This window comes from Triticum aestivum, chromosome 7B (genome assembly GCF_018294505.1).
Source record: "Triticum aestivum cultivar Chinese Spring chromosome 7B, IWGSC CS RefSeq v2.1, whole genome shotgun sequence".
Lineage (NCBI taxonomy): Eukaryota > Viridiplantae > Streptophyta > Magnoliopsida > Poales > Poaceae > Triticum > Triticum aestivum.
The window spans coordinates 375,529,988-375,546,185 of record NC_057813.1 but is presented as its reverse complement, the minus strand read 5'-3'; positions in this window follow the sequence as shown (position 1 = coordinate 375,546,185).

Below are 16,198 nucleotides of genomic sequence, written 5' to 3'. Positions count from 1 at the left end.
GGTAGGCAAGATCTTTTGTTTGCACAACTACGAGGAAGAGAAGAAAATCGCCATGGCATCCCTTGAGTTCCAAGACTACGTACTCATTTGGTGGGAACAAGTCCTTGAGCGACGAGAAGCAAGAGGTGAACCAACAATCACCACATGGGATCAAATGAAGGATGTCATGAGAGCATGCTTTGTGCCAACATACTACAACCGCGACCTCTTCAAGAAACTCCAACTCCTCATGCGAGGAACAAAGATCGTTGAACAATACTAAAGGAAATGGAGATTGCCATGATAAGAGCCAATGTCATGGAAGATGATGAGCAAACTATGGCTCATTTCTTGAATGGACTCAATCATCCTATCAAGAAGATTGCCGACTTCCAACCCTATTCCAACCTCATCGAGCTAGTGCATCAAGCTACCAAAGCGGAATGTCAAGTGCAAGATGACTTCAAGTACGCCAAGTACTCTTCCAAGAGCTACAGTTTATCCAACAACCAAGGTTCAACAACTACAACGACTCCTATCTTGACAAAAGCGTCACCAAGCAACGGCGACAAGTCAACTTACAAGAAGACTTCGACAACTTCAAGTCATTCTCCTACTACAAGAAACTTCAAGCCGAGAGCATCATCATCATCTACTCCAACCGATGAGACCATCAAGACAAGTTCCGTCAAGTGCTTCACATGCGGCGGCCGAGGCCACAAGTCCTTTGAATGCACCAACAAGTGCGCCATGATCCTCAACGACGACGGAACCAATGACTCCATGAGTGAAGTGGAGATGGAAGCCCTTGAGCAAGTGGACATGCACCAGCAAGTGAATGAAGATGAAGATGATCAAGTCTTTTGTGACGAAGATTCGAGCCCCGCTCTTGATGTCTCCAAGGTTTTGACCCTTCAACATCAACAAGACGAAGACCAAAGATGCCATATCTTCCACACCAAGGCCTGTGTCAATGGAAGGTCTGTGAAGGTCATCATCGATGGAGGGAGTTGCTATAACTTAGCGACTGAAGAGCTATGCTCCAAGCTCCAATTGGTCAAGATGAAGCACCCGCATCCCTACAAGGTCCAATGGCTAAGCGACTCCAGCACTATCCAAGTCGAGCATATGGTACAAGTTTCCTTCAAGATCGGAGTATACAAAGACAATTTGGAGTGTGATGTTGTTTTGAGTCCGTTTGCCACCTCCTTCTTGGACATCCATGGCAATTCGACCAAGGCGTCATCCACAACGGACGGACCAATCACTATAGCTTCAATATGAAAGGAAATGAGTACGTCCTACGACCTATGTCTCCAAGTCAGGTGATCGCCGACAAGCAAGCCACCCATGAGAATAGTGAGAGGGTGAACCACCAAAAAGAGAGTGAGTGCCACAAGCCAAAATCAAGTGCCTCCACGATGAGCGATAAGAAAAATCTAGTCATTTTTTCCACCAAAAGTGACATGAGAGAGGTGTTTGAGAACCCATCAATTGTCATGCATGTCCTCTTGTGCAAGGACGAGGCACCTAAAATTAACACCTCACACAATCTACCTCTAGTGTTGTCTTATCTTTTGCAGGAATTCCAAGATGTTTTCCCCGACGAGCTACTTTCGGGTCTACCCCCTCTTTGAGGCATCGAACACCGCATCGAGCTCATTCGCGGAGCACCACTTCCTAACAAGGCTCCCTACTGCGTCAACCCGAGGAAACCAAGGAGATCCAATGGCAAGTACAACAACTCTTCGACAATGGCCATGTACGAGAGAGCTTGAGCCCGTGTGCTGTACTGGTAATCCTTGTTCCTAAGAAAGATGGCACCTATCGCATGTGTTCCGATTGTCGTCCCATCAGTGTTATCACCGTTAGATATCGTTACCCTATTCCACGCTTAGACAATATGCTAGATGAGCTTAGCGGAGCCACCATTTTCTCCAAGATTGATCTTAAGAGTGGCTACTACCAAATACGCATACAAGAAGGTGATGAATGGAAAACCGCATTTAAGACCAAATTTGGCTTATATGAGTGGCTAGTTATGCCAATGGGTTTATCCGAAGCACCTGGTACTTTCATGAAAGTCATTTATTTTGTTCTTAGGCCATACATTGGTGTATTTGTTGTGGTCTATTTCGATGATATCCTTGTCTTTAGAAAATCCCTCAAAGATCATGTCACCCATCTTAGAACCGTGTTGCAAACCCTTAGGAAAGAGCGACTTTATGCTAATATGGACAAATGCCTTTCGGTGTTGATAAGCTTGTTTTCTTAGGTTTTGTGGTATCTTCTAAGGGTGTGCATGTAGATGAATCTAAGATCAATGCTATTAAAACTTGGCCACAACCAACCAACTTGCAACAAGTGTGAAGTTTCCTTGGCCTAGCCGGTTTCTATCATAGATTCGTTAATGACTTTAGCACCATTGCTTCTCCTTTACATGCTTTGAGTAAGAAGAATGCACCTTTTGTTTAGGGACCATCACAAGATACCACATTTAATGAGCTCAAAAATTTGCTTACACATGCTCCTTTGCTTGCATTACCCAACTTTAATAAACCATTCGAGATCCATTGCGATGCTAGTGGGTACGACATATGAGGTGTGTTAATGCAAGAGAAGCGCCCCATAGCTTACTTTAGTGAGAAACTTTCTGGAGCGCAACTCAATTATCCCATATATGACAAAGAGCTTTATGCTTTAGTGCGAGTTTTACGCGAGTGGGAACATTATCTTCGCCCTCATGAATTCATCATTCATACCGACCATGAAACTCTCAAGTATCTTAAGGGTCAAACTAAGTTGAACAAGCGTCATGCTAAGTGGAGTGAATTCATAGTCTTTTCCTTATGTCATCAAGTACCTTAAGGGCAAAGAGAATATTGTAGCAGATGTGCTTTCCCGCAAATGATGCTTGTGAATGTCATTGGCTTTGAGCACATAAAAGACTTATCTGCGCATGATCCTACTTTTTCTATTCCTTATGCTAAATGTTTGACACATACATCTTGGGAACGCTATTACCTCAAGGATGATTATCTTATGAGAGCTAACAAACTATGTATCCCTGAGTCTTCTCTTCATTTTACTTTTGCAAGAGGCTCATGGAGGAGGACTAATGGGACACTTTGGCCGTGACAAGACATTCGCCACGCTCTCCAAGAACTACTTTTGTCCCAATATGTTCCACGACGTCTCACGCTTCACCAACTGATGCTCTACATGTCGCAAAGATAAGTCAAAAGCTCAATCCCATGGTCTATATATGCCACTCCCAATTCCATATCACCCATGCGAAGATATTAGCATGGATTTTGTGCTTGGTTTGCCTAGAACTAGAAATGTCAAAGATTATGTGTTTGTTGTTGTGGGCCGATTCTCTAAGATGGCTCATTTCATCCCATGCAACAAGATAGATGATGCTTCACATATTGCAAATCTTTTTTGTAGAGAAATCTTGCGCCTCCATGGAGTACCAAAGAGTATTGTCTCGGACCGCGACATCAAGTTTTTGAGCTACTTTTGGAAGACCTTATGCGCCAAGCTCGGAATCAAGCTATTGTTTTCCTCGGCATACCATCCTCAAACTGACAGCCAAACGGAGGTGATGAACCGAACGCTCTCCACTCTACTAGATGTGTTGATCAAGAGGAACCTCAAGGAGTGGGAGGAGTGTCTACCCATTGCCGAGTACGCCTACAACCGAGCAAGACATTCAACTACCGGCAAGTCCCCTTTCAAAGTCGTCTACGGTTTCAACTTATTGTCCCCATTGGATATTCTTCGTCTACCACTACAAGAGCGCATCAACCTGGACGCGAGTGCATGAGTGAGCTACCTCAAGAAGATGCGTGAAGATACTAGGCACACCATCGAGCGCCAAGTACAACGTCTCGCAACCAAGCTCAACATCAACAAGCAACCCATGATATTCAACGTTGGAGATCTTGTGTGGCTACAACTTTGCAAGGAATGCTTCCCCAATGAATGCAAGTCCAAGCTTCAACCTCGAGCCGACGGACCCTTCAAGGAGCTAGCACGCTACAACAACAATGCATACAAGATCTGTCTCCCACGCGACAAGTACAACGTGAGCAACGTCTTCAACATCAAGGATCTCTCTCCCTACCACGGTGATGAGGCTTTCGATCTGAAGTCGGATCTTTCCCAGGGGGGGGGGAGATGATGCGGAGCATCCCAAGGTCATCCCCATGGACCTACCTACGTCTCCCATGACACCACTTGGACCAATGACAACAGCTCGAGCAAAGGCTATCGAAGATAAGGTGAACTCGCTCCTCTCCGAACTACCACTCTCCACAGATGAGACATGGATGCTACCTCAAGCAAAGGCCCTATGTGTGATCAAGTACTTGGAAGTAGGCCATGGAACAACAACTACCCACAAGTATAGGGGATCACGACAGTTTTCGTGGGTAGAGTATTCAACCCAAATTTATTGATTCGACACAAGGGGAGCCAAAGAATATTTGAACGTATTAGCAGTTGAGTTGTCAAATCAACCACACCTGGAGATTAATTATCTGCAACAAAGTGATTAGTAGCACAGTAGTATGATAGTTTTGATGGTAGTAGCAGCAACAACAGTAACGGTAACAGTGATAGCAGTGATATTGTAGCAGTAACGGTAGCAGTAGCAGCAGTAGTAACTTAGCAAGAACAATATAAGATAAATTCGTAGGCATTGGATCGTGACTCGTTGGATGATACTCATCATGAGACAATTATAACCAAGGGCAATATGGCACTAGCTTCAGTTCGTAAATATAATGTAGGCATGTATTCCGTAAATAGTCATACGTGCTTATGGAAAGAACTTGCATGGCATCTTTTGTCCTACCCTCCCGTGGCAGCGGGGTCCTATTGGAAACTAAGGGATATTAAGGCCTCCTTTTAATAGAGAACCGGAACAAAGCATTAGCACACGGTGAATACATGAACTCCTCAAACTACGTTCATCACCGGGAGTGGTCCCGACTATTGTCACTCCGGGGTTGCTGGATCATAACACGTAGTAGGTGACTATAACTTGCAAGATCGGATCTAGAACATGGATATAATGGTGATAACGTAAACGGTTCAGATATGTAATCATGGCACCCAGTCCCAAAGTGACAAGCATTAAGCATGGCAAAGTCATAGCAACATCAATCTCAGAACATAGTGGATACTAGGGATCATGCCCTAACAAAACTAACTCGATTACATGATGAATGTCATCCAACTCCTCACTGACCAGCGAGCCTACGAAGGAATTACTCACTCCCGGTGGGGAGCATCATGGAATTGGCGATGGAGATGTGTTGGTGATGACGATGGTCGAAGATCCCCCTCTATGGAGCCCCAAACGGACTCCAGATCTGGCCTCCCGATGAAGAACAGGAGATGGCAGCGGCTCCATCTCGTGAAATGCAATAATTCTTTATCCCTAATTTTTTCTGGAATAATGGGATTTTATAGTGCCGATCTCAGGGTCAGTGGGACCACCAGGTGGGCAGCACCCACCTGGGCGCGCCTGGGGAGGCAGGCGCGCCCTGGTGGGTTGTGCCCACCTAGGTGCCCCCCTAAGGTACCTCCTGACTCCTTAAATTCTCTTATTTGATATAAAAAATCCTCGCAAAGTTTCGTTCCATTTCGAGAACTTTTATTTCTGCACAAAAACAAAACCATGGTAGTTCTCCTGAAAACAGCGTCAGTCCGGGGTTAGTTTCATTCAAATCATGCAAATTAGAGTCTAAAACAAGAGGAAAAGCGTTAGTAAAAGTAGATACGTTGGAGACGTATCAAGTCCCCCAAGCTTAAACATTTGCTTGTCCTCAAGCAATTCAGTTGATAAACTGAAAGTGATAAAGAAAAACTTTTACGAACTCTTTTGCTCTTCTTTCATAAATATGCTTAAACAACACCGAGGTTTTCGGCAAGGATTATAACTAACCATGTCGACAATAACTCTTACAAATTATATTAACTCATATCAACGACATAAACAACTAGAGAGCAATAATAAGATATCTCAAATAGCAACACGTTGTCAAAACAACCATGATATAATATGACAATAGTGGTATCTTGCTAGCCCTTTCTCAGACCGCAAAACATAAATGCAGAGCATCCCCAAAGTTCAAGCAGTGACTAAACATTTTAATTCATGGTAGAAAAATTACATTCATGATGCACCCAACATTAGCTAGAAACAATGCATCAGCATGACAACAGTGCTCTCAGGTTCTAGCGCTTATTTGAGAAGGTGATGGCACAACATAAAAGTAAATAGATAGTCCCTCCGCAGAGGGAAGCAGTGATTTGCAGACGTGCCAGAGCTCAAGTTTTTAAAACAGAGGTAAATGATATTTTGAGACATGCACCCTTCTCATTTACTTCACGACCATCAGTTATCAACATCTTCCATGCTAAACACGCTAGTGGCGGTTCCCAAGCGGAAATGTAAATGTTATGACTCCACTGGGAGTTTTTGTTTGATTATTTGTAATCTCTTTTCTTTTTGCAGTTTGGGACTGGGCATCCCTATTACCGCCCTTTTCTCATGCGATGGCGAGTGAATAAACACTCGACCTGAGAGTAACCCGCTTAGCATGGAAGATACTGACTACCTCCTGTTGTTCCATGAACAATCCAGGCACACAAAAAGGATATTTATTTGAAGTTTTTAGAGATGGCACATGCAAATTTACTTAGGACGGTAGGGTAATACCGCATATAGTTAGGTATGGTGGACTCATCTGGAATAACTTGGGTTTCAGGTTTTTGATGTACAAGCAGAGTTCCCACTTAGTACAGGCAAAGGCTAGCAAATAAGTTGAGAAGCGGCCAGCTAGAGAGCAACAATGGTCATGAACGTGCATTATGCATAAGTAACATTGGATACTAGCATGAGTAGGATATGAACACCATGAACATAAATATCATAGAGGCTATGTTGGTTTTGATTCAACTATATGCATGAACATGTGCCAAGTCAAGCCACTCGAACATTCAGAGGAGGATACCATATCATCATACTACATCACAATCATTTTAACACAATGTTGATATCCAAGATAAGTCATTATTCACTCCTAGCTACTCATGCATGGCATGAGAAGCTATAATCTCTAATTGTCATTGCAAACATGTTTGATCATAATAGGATGAATCATGGATACTAGGTTAAACATATTTACAAAAACAGAACAAGTCGAGTTCATACCCGTTTCTCTCTGCCACGGCCAGTTCATCTAATATCGTCATTATTGCCTTTCACTTGCATGAACGAACGATTCAAAATAATAATAGTGCAAGAGTGTCGTGGACCAAGCTGGAATCTACAAACATTTTATTCAAGAGGAGAAGAGAAGGTAATATGGGCTCTTTGTTAGATCAACAATAATGCAAATGAGAGCCACTCAACATTTTCATCGTGGTCTTCTCCTCGGTATGACTCGATAAAAGAAAAAGAAATTCAGAGAAACACACTGAAATATTTTTGGAGTTTTTGGTTTTTTCGAAAGCAAGCAAACGAAAAAGGGAAAAGCAAAAACGAGAAAAACTATTTACACGGGAAAGCTCCCAACAAGTAAAAGAAGAACAAGGAAATATTTTTGGGTTTTCTTTTTAGTACTACAACAATTTAAACTAGGAAGAAAAAACAAAAAGAAGCAAGAAACATACTTTTGGATTTTCTCAAAGTTTTTCAAACACACAAGAAGAAAGCGAGAAAATAAATTAAACATGGATGATACAATGAAAAAGTGTGAACACCGACAACTGGAATGAAATGTGTGAACATGAATGTAATGTCGATGGGAATACGTGCTCCCCCAAGCTTAGGCTTTTGTCCTAACTCGGTAATCACCAGTCGTAGAATCTATGAGGTCCAAAGTGCCGAGGAGCAGGCACCATAGGGTCCCACTGCTGAGGCTCCACATGTGCCGCCGCCAGGTTCTTCCAGTAAGCGACAATGTCCTCAGGCAAAATCTTGTATCCATTCCTGGCAACATGATCAAACAAAGCAGGTGTAGGCAAGGGGATAATATCACAAGTAGTCTCACTAAAAACTAAATTATAAGGCAAGTCAATATCAGGGTAGTCAGCAGTAAGGATCTGATGGTCCTTCATACCTGCTCTATCTAGGTAAACCTTGGTCAAGGGGTGATAATGCTGGTGTATCTGCACATTGAAGTGAGTCGCCAAGCGAGTAGCGTAAATGCCCCCATGTATTTTACCCTTGAATCTGTTAAGGTGAAGGCGACGTGCCACAATGGCTCCCAAGCTATAAGTGTTGTCGCCATAAAGTGCGCGACACGAGACAGCAAAGTCTGGGCGCTAAGTGAACCCACCTTCTCTCTTGCTACCAAGCACTTTACAATAAATAAGGCAAAATAATGCACAGCGGGAAACTACAAGCTAACGGCAGTGGTGCCTGATACTCCTCTCTCATCCCCCACTATCAGAGTACGGAAAAAACCATCAAACTCTAAGGGCCTAGGCTCTACCAAACCCCCATCAGAAGGAAGCATGCATATGTCACAAAATTTAGTAAGTGGGATCAGGCGGTGTTCAGTATATAAGTTAAATGACACCTTAGGGGGATTATTCCCAGGATGAAACTGAAAGTTTTGCACAAAGGAGTTTGTGAGGAGATGATACTATTTGCATTCAGCTGCGATGAAGTAGTGAGGCCAGCATTAGCAGCATATTGGTTGAACTCTTGGAGGATTCCGACCTCTTCCATGAACACATTATGCGTCCACTCGTATGGTCGTAGCTCCGCCAAACTCGGGGTATGGATATCATTGTCAGATGACTGCTCAATAACCCCCTTGGAGTTCTTCTTGGAACAAACTTCCTAAAGAAACTCATCTTTTTTCCTATGAACAAAATTCTGAAATTTTTAGTCCACAAAATTTTTCTCAACAAAACTTCACAAAATTGATAGCAACTACTCATAGAGATGTGTAGAGGCCATAACAAGCATTCAAACTACTTAGAATTCTAAGAATTCAACATGCAAGCTCATCTACAGCAGCACCATGAGTAGCTAATTATTCTTAATATAAACCGCTAAAACAAAAACTAATTGGCCACATGGAGGAGTCACATACCAAGCAACAAATCTCCGAAAAAGTTTCGAAAATGGAGCTTCGAGCAAAGATATTGAAATCCACGGTTTCGGGAGCAAGAACACGAGAGAGAGAGAGAGAGTGGTAGTGATTTTTTTCTGGGTGAATGGAGTGATGTGGGAAGAAGTAAGTGAGGGGGGCCCATCTGGGGACCACAACCCACCAGGGAGCGCTTGGGGGTCCTGGCGCGCCCAGGTGGATTGTGCCCACCTGGTGCACCTCCCTCTGATATTATTTGCACTAGAAATTCAGAAATATTCAGAAAAAAATCAGGTAAAATTTTCAGGGCATTCTGAGAACTTTTATTTTTGGGTCATTTTTTATTGCACGGAAAAAAGCAGAAAACAGACAAAGCATGGCATTTTATTTTATTTAACTAAGAAAAACAGAAAACAAAAGGTAGGGACAAAAGGTAGTGCTTACTAAATTCATCAACTTCATACCTCTCAAAATATCCATTAATAAGGTTGATCGGGTCTTATTAACAACCACTTTCGATTAGCATGAAACCGAAGAACTTTCGTAAATCACTAAGTTACCTCAATGGGGATATGAATGTCCCCAACAATAAGCATTTCATATTTCTTTTTGACAGTAGGTAGAGGTAATTGAAAACTTCCAATAGTGATTGATGAAGATTTTTCAATAACATTAATACCATTCACTTGGAATTGTTTCTTTGGAAAGTGCATCGTATGCTCATTACCATTGATATGAAAAGTGACCTTGCTTTTCTTGCAATCAGTAACAACTCTTGCAGTATTCGAGAAGGGTCTACCAAGGATAATTGACATGTTGTCGTCCTCGGGCATCTCAAGTATAACAAAGTCAGTCAAAATAGTAACATTAGCACCAACAACGGGCACATCCTCAGAAATACCGATAGGTATGGCAGTTGATTTGTCAACCATTTGCAAAGATATTTGGTAGGTGTGAGTTTCAAATCAAGTCTTTTATATAAAAGATAAAGGCATAACACTAACACCAGCTCCCAAATCACATAAAGCATTTTTCACATAATTTCTTTTTATGGAACAAGGTATAGTTGGTATTCCCGGATCTCCAGGTTTTTTAGGTACTCCATCTTTAAAAGTGTAATTAGCAAGCATAGTGGATATTTTAGCTTCCGGTATTTTTCTCTTATTAGTGATGATGTCTTTCATATACTTTGCATAAGGAGGCATTTTTAAGATACCAGTTAAGCGAGTTCGCAAAAAGACTGGCCTCAGCATTTCAGCAAAGTGTTCAAATTCTTCATCATCTTTCTTTTTAGTTGACTTAGGTGGAAAGGGCATAGGCTTTTGAACCCATGGTTCTCTTTCCTTTCCATGTTTTCTAGCAACAAAGTCTCTTTTATCATATCTTTTATTCTTAGATTGTTGGTTATCAAGATCAACAGCTGGTTCTATCTGAACATCATTATTTGGTTCTTTATCATTTGGTAGAGTATCTTCATGAACCTCATCATTATCTTTTTCATTATCAGAAGGTGAGTGTTCATTACCAGATTGAGTTTCAGCATCAGAGATAGATACTTCATTATCATTATCAAGAGGTTTTTCCATTTCAGGTTCACTAGAGGCAGGCAAAGTCCTATCATTTTTATTCTTCTTTTTCTTTTTAGAAGGACTAGGTGTAGTGTCGGTGTACTAGAGTAGAAGTACCCTAGTATCCCGAACTTGTGCACAGGCAGTTGCAGCACCCCGCGGCAAGGCTTGCCGGGTGACCACCAAGGTCCTCCGTGGTTCCTTTGGAGCCATTCAAGAACAAAGTATTTAAGCTTAGCAAACAAGGCCCCGGCAAGAGGAGCTTGCCGGGAAGGCCAACCAAGGCATTTCAAGGAACTTGCCGCGACGCGCCGCGCGTCCCGGCAAGGCCCGGTGAGCGACAAGCTTCCGGACCCGACAAGACAACGGTCGCGGCAAGGCGCTTGCCGGGGCAGGCTACCACTTTGTACCCACGCTCCAGCACATCCACCAACGTGTCGCCCTGGGGGCCTTTCCAGGCGCGCGTGGCGAGAGGCTGTGCAGCCAGCGGTGCGCGGTGGCATGCGAAGCTGACAAGACTGCCATCATGGCGAGCGGTGGCGCCCCTGACGGTCCCTTTTTACACTGTTTGGGTGACGCAGACGGGCATACAATGCCTTTGTCCCCTGCCGTCAGGGTTAGGTAGGATGCACTGGGCAGGTGGTTGTACCAACCGCAACCCCTTTTCCACTTTTACCCTTCTCTGCGTTGCCACCTGCCGGTGACCCCTTGAGCATATAAAAGGAGGCCCATGCGCAACGTAGGGGGGGTTCGCTTCGGTTGGGAACCAGAGAACACTCACGCTCGGCCTCGTGTGTACTGTAGCACTCAGCGCACTCGAGCAAGAACACAATACAATCAGACAAGCAGCAGTAGGAGTATTATCTCTCCAGAGAGCTCCGAAGCTGGGTAAACTGCTCGTGTGCCTTGCCTCGATCTGCTCTTCGCGCAACCTCCGCCCCCGCCGAACCGAAAGGGGCTCGGTCCGCCGGCCCCATAGGTGTTCGTGGATCAGTTTCCCCGACATCTTTGGCGCGCCAGGTAGGGGGCGTCGAGGTTGTGTGAACCTGATCCGGCGTCCACACAAGCTAGATCTTCATTCTCTTCATCGACATGCCACTGAAGAAGAAGACTTCGGCGGTAGCTGCTCCGTCCACGTCACTTCCACCACCACTGGAGCAAACGGGTGGTGGAGTGGACGCCGGCGGAAGAACGGACGTCGACGAGGAAGCTTACGATGCTGCCAGGTCCAAGGACAAGGCTGCACAGACCTCAGCGTCCGTACATGTTCCTCGCCCATCTCAGGAGGCACAGGACCGACAGCGTCATGGTACTCGCAGTACCATACGTTTGTTGGGCCAAGATCGAGCTGGTGGATCTCGGGGTGCTCAAGACCAGCATGAACGCCAACATGCTGGCACGAGCGAGACACGGTCGCCTGGACGGGATGCTGCTCCTTCTAACATAGTTAGAAGTCCGAGCATATCCCGCTCCTCGCACCGTTCGCCACTGCCGCCCACCACTCCAGCAGAAGCTTTGGCGTGAGCTCAACTGCTCCTGGATTACCCTCCAGCGGAAGACAAGATCGACCAATGGAGGGCCACCATTCAGAGTCTCATCGGCTTTGCCAACGGCGACACTCCGCGGCAGCCAAGTGCATCGCGGCCACGGCAGGACTGCCAGGCACGAGCCGGTGGCGACGAAACCGGTGGGGGTGCGACCACCATGCACTCTCCATCCCGAAGGCCAAGATCGCCGACTCGTCGGATCCACCTCGACAGCGACTCCACCGCATCATCAGATCCACGAGCTCGTCGCGATCAGCGCCAAGTTCTTCACGAACGACAGCAAGAAGACGCTCGTACTCGCATCGAGCGCCGGAGAGAAGCGCGACGTCAATCCGACAAGCGCGCTGGGCCCTTTGTTGACGTGCATGCGCCAAGGGAACCAGGCGACTTGCCATATGCGGTAGGTTGCCCTGCGTTCACTCGTGAGCTGCGGTAAGTCCAGTGGTCCAGTACGAAGAATTTCAAGCCAGATGTACCAGAGAAGTACGACGGCAAGTCGCATCCGTCGGAGTTCCTCAGCATCTACACCATCGCGGTGCAAGCTGCTGGGGGGCGGGACGACAAGATCCTTGCCAACTACTTCCTGCTGGTGCTCAAGCCCAATGTCAGATCCTGGCTCATGCACTTGCCGGACAACTCCATATCCTCCTGGGCAGATCTATGCCATCAGTTTGTCGGCGCCTTTACAGGTGGCCACAAGCCTCATGGCCAAGAGAGTGACCTTCATCTGCTCGCCCAGAAGGAAGGAGAGCCCCTGCGCAAGTACATTCAGAGATTCAGCCGTGTACAGCACAACATCCCAGATGTCCACCCTGCTGCGGTAATCAGCGCGTTCCATCAGAACGTGCGAAACCGCAGGATGCGGGAGGAGATGGCGATGTGCAAGATCCGAGATGTCAGTGAGCTATATGCCCTGGCCGACAAGTGTGCACGTGCTGAAGAAGGGAGGAAACTCCCTGGAGAGAATACAGGAGCAGCAGGATCTGATAGTGAGGAGACTGCCCCGGCAAGGAAGAACCGGCGGCGGAACAACCGGAAGAAGAGAGGCAAAGAGGTGCTGGTCGTTGAGCAGTCCGGCAAGAAGCCCAAATCTGGTAGCTCCGGCAAGGAGGTTACCGCAGATGTGGCGGTCGCCGACAAGCAGGACGGCAGCAACAAGCAATACTACAAGATCCACCGCACCAAGGGCCATGACCTCCAGAGCTACAAGAAGGTCGAGCAGCTTGTTGAGCAGCAAAAGGCTGAATATGAGCGGCGCGACAAGGAGAAAGCCCATGAAGGTGCTGGAGGAGCTAGCAAGAAACGTCCCGGCCGAGGAGGACGCCGCGGCAAGGCCAAGCAGCGGCAAGGAGATAGACCTCCCCGCGGCTGCGACAAGGATGAAGATGACAACAACGATGAAGATATGGATGAAGATGAGACCGATGAGCAGGAGTTCCAGAAAGCCACAGAGGTCCTGTGCGTTGACGGTGGTGCTTCTCTGCATACTTCACACCGTCAGCTCAAGCAGTGGGTGCGGGAAGTCAATGCAGCAGAACCACCCATCGAGTCACGCAAGCCTCTGAAATGGTCCAGCACGCCTATCATCTTTGATAATTAGGACCACTCTGATCGCATAACTGCGGTCGGGTGCTTGCCGATGTTGGTTTCACCAACTATCCGCAACCTCAAGGTCACCAAGATGCTAGTTGACGGCGGGGCCGGCTTGAACCTGATCTCCTCTGCGGTGCTCCAGAAACTCCAGATCCCTGATAGCGAGCTCGAAGAGACCGGCACGTTCCATGGAATCAATCCGGGGAGGAGCAAGTCGAAGGGAAAAATCACATTACCAGTAACATTTGGCAGCGAGTTGAACTTCAGAACTGAGAGGATCACTTTTGACGTTGCTGACTTTCCATTGCCTTACAATGGGATACTTGGCCGTCCAGCACTCGCCAAGTTCATGGCAGCCTCTCACTATGCATACAATGTACTGAAGATGCCAGGCCCGATAAGTGTCATCTCCGTCCCTGGCGACAAGAAGGATGCCCTTATCTGCGCCGACAAGATCTACCGGGAAGCAGCAGCCGCAATAGATCGCAAGTCACTTGCCGCTGAAGCTCCCGGGGCGAAGAAGAAGACCAAGTCCGGCAAGAGCTCTGATGCCCACTCCGGCAAGCGCACCTCTTCGGAGTGCTGCGCTACCGTCGAGGATGCACCATCGAGCTCCACCGGCAAGTGTAAGAAGACAATGGCAGCTCCACCAGAAACCAAGAAGGTGTCCGCCAAGGAGGACGGCACTGGTGGTACCTTCACCATCAGCGCCACTCTCGACCCTAAATAGGAAAGCGCGCTCGTTGCTTTCCTACGGGCAAACGTCGACGTGTTTGCATGGCAACCGTCTGACATCCCCGATGTTCCCAGGAAAGTAATCGAGCACCATCTTGCCGTTTGTCCTCATGCACGACCCGTCAGGCAGAAAGTCAGGAAACATGCATTGGAGCGCCAAGAATTCATTGCAGAAGAAATCAAGAAATTGGAAGCAGCAGGCCTTGTCAGAGGAGTGCTCCATCCTACGTGGTTGGCCAATCCTGTAGTCGTGCGTAAGGCAAACGAGAAATGGAGGCTTTGTATTGACTTTACCGATGTTAATAAAGCTTGCCCCAAAGACCCATTTCCCTTGCCGCGCATCGACCAGATTGTTGACTCCACGGCCGGATGTGACTTGCTTTCATTTCTTGATGTGTACTCAGGATATCATCAGATCTTCATGGCAGAAGAGGATGAGGAGAAGACCGCATTCATCACCCCATGTGGCACATACTGTTTCGTACGGATGCCCTTCGGTTTAAAGAATGCTGGTTCAACATTTGCAAGGGTAGTCCATGACGCTTTTGAACCGCAAATGCACAGAAATGTGGAAGCCTACATGGATGACATAGTGGTCAAGAGCAAGGGCAAAGCAACTCTGATTCAAGATTTAGACGAAACCTTTGCAAATCTGCGCAAGATCAACCTCAAGCTTAACCCCGAGAAGTGTGTGTTTGGAGTCCCTTCCGGCAAGCTTCTCGGGTTCTTCGTGTCTCAGCGGGGAATTGAAGCCAATCCCGACAAGATCAAGGCCATTGAGCAGATTGAAGCACCAAAGCGCGTCAAGGATGTACGAAGACTTGCCGGTTGCGTAGCTGCTCTCAGTAGGTTTATCTTTAGGTCTGCTGAGCGCGTCCTGCCATTTTTCAAAATTTTGAAAAAGGCAGGTCCAATGAAATGGACTCCGGAGGCGGAGGCTGCGCTGCAGGACTTGAAGAGATACCTGTCCTCCACTCCAACACTTGTCGCACCTAAACCACAAGAGAAGTTGCTGTTGTATATAGCGGCAACCAATCAAGTGGTTAGTGCTGCGTTAGTGGCGGAGAGGGAGGCGGATGATGAGCCAGCAACCACGGCAGGTGCATCCAGCGACAAGCAAGGGACTTCACCGGCAAGCTCTGGTCCCGACAAGGATGGATCTGCGCAGGAGCATGAGAAGATGCAGAAGAGAATGGTGCAGCGCCCAGTTTACTTTGTCAGTTCCCTTCTGCAGGGGGCTAGATCAAGGTACTCTGGTCTGCAGAAATTGCTTTTCGGCCTCCTCATGGCCTCGAGAAAGCTGCGCCATTACTTCCAAGCACATGAGATCATAGTCGTCACTCGTTTTCCGCTAAAGAGGATACTGCAAAATTGAGGCCCGGGCGCAGCCTCATGATATCTGCTGAGTTTTGGAACTCCCAGGCTGGTCTCCTCCTCTCTTGCAGGGGGGCGATGCGGCGGCGAAGAAAGTCTGCGCCAACTGCGCCTACAGTGAGCCCGGCAAGCCTGAGGCGAAGGATCCGGGTGACGGCAATCTTCAGCATGTCGTCCTCCGGGGCCACATTGCTCCAATCATTGTCGTGCACTATTGGGGCTTGGCGCAGGGCGGTGAAAGGCTGCGGGTTCTCCTCGACGATCCAGCACCACTCTGCCCTCC